A 9,112-nucleotide genomic window follows, 5' to 3' on the forward strand; every position below is an offset into this window, starting at 1 on the left:
AGGAATCCCAAGCTGTGATCTCCCTTGCAGCAGGCATCCCGTGCACAGAAAGGCTGACCTTTTCATTTGTAGGGTTTGCAGCATTCCTGGTTCATCTCTACCCTTTCTCACCCTATCATGTTGTCCCAGCATCAGGCTGCCAGCAAAAAGCCAAAGCTCCTGGTACTGTAACATGGTAAAGGACACAAACCCCGTGGCAGTCTATAGAGAGAGGGATGATATCAGCACCTAGCAGAGGAAATTACTGGTTAGATTGCCAAATGAGGATCCTGGCATAGACTGGAAGAGGAGAAGGAAAAAGAAAAGCAATAGGAAAGGTTTGTTTGCATGCCAAATCACTGTCTTCTCCTGGCATTCAAGGCAGACAGTGCTAACAGGTATGATGCAAGAGTCAAAGGTGGAAGCAGGAATTGTGACATTGTATTACGCAATTATAACCATCAAGTCTAGAAAACCTAAGTTGCAGTCCTCATGCACTTTACTGACAGGCTTCCAAGTAGAGATTATAAGGGAGTCCTATGTTCGTGATATTCCTGCTCCTGGGTCTAGTACAGAGAGTGTGCTGAAGCCCATCTTGGGATCGGGCTGGCTCCCAGCAGTGCTAGAGATTGGTCAGCCAGGGTCTGAGCCAGGCCATGCACAGCCAGAGTGCGCACACTGGGAACAGATTCAGCACAAGGCAATGTTGCCACTTTGGGGGAAGACAGGAACGGCTTCTTGTGCACTTAATCCCATCAGCACTCAAAGCTTCACTGCTGGGGCTTGCGGGCTGTACTTAGTGCTGCCACTACTCCTACCAACAGCAAGAAGCCAGCCACAAAAAGCACAAGGGAGAGGGACCTTAGCAGCTTCCCAACAGCAGTTATTCTCAGCAAGGAAGGAGGATACAAAACCCTACCACCTGTTCCCAGCCTGAGCTTCAAGTATTTTGATACTTCCAGTATAAAAATCATTCATCTTTTCCTGGGCATAGGATGATACCACCATCAAAAAGCCATCAAGCTGGCTTGAGATTAGATTTTATGTATAGATTTGCCATTCCAATTGCCTAAGTAGCTTATGCCAAACAATGACACTCTCTTCACCTACCCAGGGAACTTGGCTGACCCTGGCTGGGCATGAGGTACCATCATTAACTATATGCTCTGGTTTAGAGCTGCAGGTGTGTCATTGCTATGGCAGGTGAGTCACGCTTGGCACAGGGACAGGTAGAGCTGCCCTGGAGCAGCCAGGTCTGAGGGACTCAGAGCTCACAAATAGCTTTTGCTGCTAAGGCTCTTGGGAAGCTGGTTCCAGGATTGTTAGCACTGTAGAAAGCTGAAATCACCTTCCCCAGTGGGTCTGTGGGAGGACGTGCCTGCCTTCTTTAGGCACTTGGCAATACTGGGGCACCACTGGGTTACTTGTCTGACAAAAACATGCATCAAGCTTTAGGCTGCAGACCAGCTGAGCCAGTTGGCTGGGCTGAGCACACCACAGAGTCTGGGCACTAAATTACAGCTCCAGGCTCAAGCCTGACTCAATCTTGCGATGAAGACACCCTCACAATCACAATTATAGTGGAGGCGTGATAGTAGTGTTCCTTAGATGAGCATCACCCTGTCACAGCCCTGCAGAGAAGAGGCCATGACTTCCAACTATAGCAGAATTGGGGCTTGGGCTTCAGTGTTTCTTGCTTGACACCTAATCCTCAACACTGAGCTTTATTGAACTAAAACTATGCAATATTGAACATATTGTGCCAAGGGTGGTGCCTTAGCCACCACTCCTGAATGTGCACTTACATGTTTTCAAAAGTATCCTCATGACAGTGGCTTGTGATGAGCTAAAGAACCAACATGCAAGCCCCTGAGGAGCAGGGCCAGCTCTGGAGCTTGTGATATGCCACAGATACACAACTGCGTTATGACCACAGCTTCCAGGGCAGCTCTGCTCCTCTGAGGCTGCAGTGTTAGAAGTAGGGGAGACCTGAAAGTTCAGCTCCCTACCCAAGAGCAATGTGAGGGCGGGGATCAGCAATGAGAAAGGAAGAGCATATCAAGACTCATGTAAGGTACAGGAGCTTGTAATACTTAGTTCTCACTGTAGTAAGTGGTGTCACAACTGCAACCCCAGTCCATGTTGTCATCCTGGGAGTTGAAACTTTAAATACTGCTCCTTGTTCTTTGAGGGGTTGGAAAGAGAATTTGTGAGGCTTGACTTGTCCCATGGAGGAAGATATATGGCACAGCATGGGCAGGCACCTCTAGAACCACAGTTTATGAAACTAGTAAACACAGAAAGGAAGCAGAAAAGGGGCAGCATCTAACACAAGATCAGTGCTGGAAGTGCATCTCACTGCATAACTAACATTAAGGTAAGGTACACCGGGACATCCTTCACAGGCAGGAGTATAGTGAACAATCCTGGCAAGTCCTTAATCAGATGCATGCCTCCACTTGCCATCAATCCCACTTTTTAGCAGGGGGGAGCTACAAAAAAAACCCCAAACCCCATCACTAATTAATTAGGCTATTGTTATATCCTCTCCTTACCATTTTGTTTAAGTAACTGGCCAGTGCCATTGGTCACAGCAGTAGAGCTCAGCTCTACAAGAAAGGCTCAGCTAGAGGCTGACCCAACAAAATCTTTGCAGAAGGGAACACAAGTTCCTTTACCTTATGCTTGCCTAGGCTGGGGAAACAACTGAACAAGGGGTTTGAAACACACTGCTCCACTTTTGCCTACACTGAACTTGTACTGTTTCCTTTCTGTCCCCCTTCTTCCCAAACCTGCTTATGTTTCTGTCCAGAACACTTGCATTCTTCCAATTCCAAGGTTAGATCAGAAGTAAGCAAGGAAAATAAGCTCAGAAGTGGGATGGACCAAGCTGACAAATCCCTAAGTTAACCTACTCAAAGTGGAGAACTGTAAAACCAGCACCACCCCCCCAGGTTGATGCCTCCTTCAGAGTCCTCCAGCACTGAGCAGGGTTACTCACCTTGACAGGGCAGTTGAAAAACACATGCATTTCAAGACCACAATTGATGCATCCCTCCTTAAATCAGGTCAAGACAGCAGGTGAATTTGGGGATCTGTCAGCTTTGGGACAGTCCAGATGGGAATTTTGGGGAAATAAACATTAAGGTCCAAACAGTGATTTTATGTGAGAATTTAAGACAGGTATGTAATCCACCTTCCTCTTGCTGGGAAGAGCAATGTGTTGTGCTTGAACTCTGCCTTTGAGCTCCATCTTGCTGCTCACTGCAACGTCAGAGCATCTCACTGTACAAGTAGTGCTGCACTCCTGCGATTGGTGCAGTAGGTCAGGAGACACAGGCCAACTCCTGTACGAGGTGACAGACAGACATTAAGGCACAAGGGCCAAGTGACTTAACTCACCACATGCATGTGGAATTAATTATCCTGAAAAATCCACCACCTGGGGCATCTCCAGCCTACTGTGAAATGGAATTCATATGCAAAAAGATAAGTTTGTGTGGTTCCCAAATCTGGCCACGACATACTGACAGCACTAATCATGGCCAGAAACTCACCTCTTCTTTCAAGGACTTGCTGAACTGCAGGAGGAAAAAATAAAAGATGACTGTTTCAAAAGAACTGAAACAGAAGGCAATTGTGCTAGCAGCCATTCACACGTGTGTTTGAGATACAGTAAAACTTCAGTGAATTAGAAGATCTGCAGAGATATGCAAAATTGAAGCAACACACTAAGGACTTCACCCGAAAAATGGCCTGACATGCAAAGGTCACAGCGCATTTCATCGCAGTTTACCATTCCTGCTGCATCGGTGAACACCATTCTGGAAGCAGCCTTTGAATCCTGAAGATGCACAAGCCTGTGCCAAAGCAGCTGTTTGTAACCACCTTCCCGAGATCAAACAACAGCCATAAGCAGGCGTAACATCGTTGTGGACAGTGACATTTTATGGATTGTGTTGTCTGCTCACATTCCACCATAGTGTACAGCATATCACGCTTAATATATTAAAACTGAGATGAGGAGTAATGAAAAAAAACTTACATGTAAGTGATACAAAAAAAAAAAGGAGGGGAGGACCCCAGATTTTCTCCCTTCCAACTATAAACGCACACCCATTTACATTGTTTTGTAAATGAATTTATCTTTAGAAGAACAATAAAAATACTTAGGATATTTCTGTTCAGGACGATTGCACATTTGGTCTTACTTTGGAGGGGAGATACAACACACAGCAGGAACACTTCCTAATTGAAAACATACAAAATAAATAGAAGTGGGAACAGTTCAGCACCTAGAGAGTTTTCCTTGTGTCCTTGATAAACATTGTCTCAAGTTTCCCAGAACTATCCAACTCACTGGTCAAACTCCCAAGTCTGGTCTCCAACAAGATTCCCAAAAACTTTTGGAAAAAAAAAGCCTACTAAGTAGTGGCATTGTTTTGTCCTATTTTCTGTATCTCTCCCATCTGTAAGCCATTTATATGAAGAAAATCTTTGTTTCCAAAGCTTGACTTACTAAAGCTCATTTGTTCCAAAATACAACAGCGCCTTGATACTGTTTATACCAGGGACAGCCAAGGGCTCTGATAAACGAGCCGGGCTGGGTTTAGCAGCCCCGGCGCAGGGCGTTACTGGCTGCCCCATCCCTCTGCCAGCAGTCGCTGTCCCCCCAAGAGGGCAATACCAGTCACCCTCCACTCTCTAGTGGAGCTCAGGGTAACAACACAGGGTTTGTCACCACAGATCAAGACCCCAGCTGTGGGACAGGCCCTCCTGCAAAGGGGCAAGACAGACCATGGAAGATTATACCCCCTTGACATGCCCATCCACCAGAGCCCATTAATCAATGTTCTTTTGTAAATACTAAATTCAGATTTTAACTACTTTTGCAATTTTTTTGGGGGTGTGTGCTTGTTTAAAGAAAATAAATCAGGATACAGGTATTTCCTCAAGCTTGTTCTTAATCAGGAGAGGACTGGCAAACAAGGCCAGAGCATTTCATTCTTCTATCTAGAGACCTCAGAAGCAAACAGTGGCATTAAAACTACCCCAGTTTAATCAACTCCTTTAAGCATAGGAAAAGAGAGGCAGCTGCTGCTAAGAGAACAGAACTCATCTCCCTTTAATTTCAAATAAGTTTCTTTAAAACAGGCATTGAAATAGTTCATATACACCTATTTCCCTCCTTGCAAGGTGGGTGCTAAATTATCAGCATCTCATAGGAGATAACTGGAAAAGTGTTCACAGGGTAAGAATTAATTACTGGAGTTAAGAGTGAAGTGCTCTCCGAGTACTTCTTCTGGTTCATTAACAACACAAGTCTGAAAGAAAATAATGGAAAAAGTCAATGCTTATTAATTTTCATGCCACTTTCCCCTCAAGAACAGAAGAGGGATTAGAGAAATAGATAATATAACTATCCCAGCTAAAACCATGACAGGTACCCATACTTAAAATTTAGGACACAAAATGCTTCAAAAAGAATAAGCTAGCTTAATCATGAAGTGCTTACATGTCTTCTCCCTACCCAACTTAACAAGGGACCTCCCTGTCTTTTCTATATGAATTTATTATATATATTAATATATACAATACACAAAATGGGTACGGCCTTACACTCCATTTAAGAATATTTTGCTACATTGGTCAGAGCGCAAAGCAACTGCTTCCTTAAAAGCAGCATTTTTACATCACGATGAAATAAACCTGTACCTTATACGATTTGCATGACCACACAGAAGCAGTGGCAGATTATTTTTCTGGCTTGTAAAAAATTTTAAAACAGAAGTTCTATTTCAGCAGTCTGAAGGTGGAATGTAAAGTTTCTGCTGTTATATGTATAATATATATTTATTGAATCATACATTCATGCTGATTCCAATAAAAAATAAAGATTTTTCTGAAATTCTCTCCATGGATTTTTAGTGCCAGAAGTTCCATGCTCCAGCCCACACTGCTGGTGCGTTTGTGCTAACATAACATTTCATGAAAGTAAGGCAAAAGACCAGTTTTACTGTTTTTTATTCCAAAGAATAATCTCTCCCATCTGTGACCTCCTGAGCTCCACCCCACAGAGGAACGCCTGTATCAGCCTTGCAGCACGGAGAGCACCATAGCATTCTGACTGCTGAACTGCTCCCTGTTGTTTCAGACTCTTGCAAGGCTAACAGAGTTGGCTAACCATGTTAGCCTTCCTTTCTCAGGGCTCAACATCAAGTCCAGGCAGCAGAAGCAAGTTTTCCACAAGTATGATTGAGAGGGATGCATCATGTCTCTAGTCTGTATAAAACACCTAAATTCTGTGTTCTCTTTACAATACCTTAGATTTTAAAGGTCAACACAAATGAACGTTAGTGCACTCCAGAGAGCCAAACTACGCCTTAAGTTCTCATGCAAGCTGGAACAGGTTCTGCCAAGGAGTTTTGCCGCTTGGGCCTAGGGTCCATATAACAAAAAAAAGTATTTCATGTACTATTTTGCACACTAGGGCATGGCGTTATTTATACATAACCTTAAACTGCTTTGATAGATGAACTGACCTTGGTACAGACACCCAAAATGACATTTCAGAATGTTAAAGGACTGTCACTCACACTGAATCTCAAAGATGGACATGATGAAGTATTTCTCCTTCCACAGCCTGGTGCTTTGTCAAGTTTGAAATATCATCAGTGGAACAGCAGATCCCACTTGGCTTGGCAAGTGGCATTTTGTGACAGAAAATAGAAGGGCAACATCCTGCCCTTCAAATCTATTCTGAGAATACACCATTACTCTGAAATCTGCTGTCTTTAAGGAACGATGGAGTTTGAAAGTTATTTTACTTAATTGTTTCATGTCTCGTAACCAGACAAGCTATTAACAAACCCCCGTGTCCCATCCTCCACACAACAGGCAAGTGAGATTATCAGGATCTTCGGAGAGCAGTTTTTCAAGTTACCAGCCAGGGTAAGAATATACTGCTGAGAAATGAAATAATCACCAAGTTAATTACTTCCTGCTAAAGCATGCAGAACTTAGGGAAACTGCTAATGTGCCATGTGCTCTTAGCCCCAGGCAGCAGTGTGTAAAGAAAGAGGAACAATTAACAAAAAAACCCAGCCCACATTTTGTTTAAAAAAAACGATGTCCCTCAGAGAGACACAGAATCAGCAGCTGTAGAAATCAACTCCAGATCTTCATACCTGCATCCAGAGCCACCCTCTTCCCCAAGGAAAGTGGATTCCCAGATCTAAAGGACAATCTTCTCACGTGACACTGCTGAAGAATGTTTCTCATTTAGATTCAAGTCAGAGCTCGCCATTACCACACAGCATGTTAACACACAGGCTCAGTTTCCTACTCTGGGAGGAAATCCTCTCTGCAAAGCCCTACTTCCAATAGCATGCTCACCACCTCCACGCTTGCCTGCGTGTGGCAAGTGTACACCCAGGAACCCTAGGGCTTCAGCTCTGAGCAAATTCTTCCTCAAAAAAAGGGGAACTTGTGAAGAGGGCCCTGCAGAGCAAGCAAGTGATCCCTATGTGAATCCTCAACTGCAGAAAACACCTGCAGTTCTGAACAGACAAAAATCTCAGTTCAACTTTACACAACAGCCTCAATGCAAGTCAGCTGGTACTTAAAAGTACTCCAGGAGTTTCTCCCTGCACACAACGAGGGGATAACTAAGCCTGGTTAACTGTGCAATGCCCTTAACCAAAGAAAACACAGCAAAGGCAACATGGTTTCCATGGTGGTATGAAATACTACTGTAAATGAAACAGTCTTACTACTACTTGTCTTACACTATTAAGGTAAGTCAGAAGAGACCAGACCACACCTAGTCATACCTGAAGCCCCCATACTCTCAGAAGGGCAGACCATTAAGGTATAAGGATCATTAAGGTTGTCCTGACACAGTCCATGTGGCTTGTGTGGGTGCAAAAGCAACCTATGACAGGTCTGACCAACTTTTCTCCACTTCCTGCTCCCTCCCTGCAGAGCACTGGGACATCAAGAGCACTTCAGCAACCACCCCCTCACCATCTTGATTAAAGCAGAGGTGCCAGCAGGGAGACAGAGTCCTATTCACTTGAGACCTCCCTGTAGCATTTTCTTTCGAGAAAGAGTTAGACCACCTTGGTTATTAGAGGTTAGCCTTCTTGTAGCTGTTCTAGCTCACTGCAGCCAGTGAGGCAAATCAAATGACTTCTTCGCAGTCATCTTCACCATTAATGCATGCAAAGCATTGAAGACCTTAGACAAGAGATATTGAGGTGAATGGCACAGTCAATGCAGAAACCAGAAGGGCTTCAGGCTACTAGAAAGTTTAAACCAAAAAGCCCATGTGACATTTTACAGCAGGTCTTTCCAGTATACTTTGTTATTGGCTAGTCACAGAACAACCGAAATGCAAGTACTAAGAGTCACTCTACATTTTGTTCAAGATACCGTCAACATCACTTGTTTTAGAAAAGTATTTCTTTACAAGACATTCCAAGAAAATTTTATGTAAATATTTTATTTTGCCTGTCATCTTGGACAAGAACATCACTTTCTGGGTCTTTTATTATTTAACATATTAAGAGTATGATTCATATGAAAACAAGCATACACTTCACTGACATTCCTCAGCTCTTTCTCAAGTCAGACAACAACGAGCCAGAACTGTCCAACTCCCACTACAGAAATGGTGTTTCAGGCTTACCGGTGCTTTTGCAGATTTGGGTAAGAGCTATAAAAGCTTCAACTAACAGCACTGTGACAAGTCTGAAGTGCAACCTGTTACTGCAATTTCGGATTTAACATCAAGAACAGCAGAAACCCAACAAATGAAGAGTCACAAACAACAAGGGCAGAGTTCAGTTAAAGACCTCCATTTCACACCTTTACCTCATGGTCATTCCTGATACAAAAGCTTTTTTTTATTTTAGAAAAATACCAGTTACCACCACAAGAGGAAGCAGTATGTATTTCCAGTATGCTGGCTGTGGGAGAGCATACCACAGCTATTGCTGTCACACTGAGCTCTCCTCCGATTCACTAAGATATCTAAGACTTCAGGAATAGACTGTAAGCAAGTCAATCTGAGAAACATTCATAAGGAGGGAAGGGACAAATAGTGTAACATAACTCTGAAGATGAAGCTGAA

This window comes from Phalacrocorax aristotelis, chromosome 8, assembly GCF_949628215.1.
Source record: "Phalacrocorax aristotelis chromosome 8, bGulAri2.1, whole genome shotgun sequence".
Classification (NCBI taxonomy): domain Eukaryota; kingdom Metazoa; phylum Chordata; class Aves; order Suliformes; family Phalacrocoracidae; genus Phalacrocorax; species Phalacrocorax aristotelis.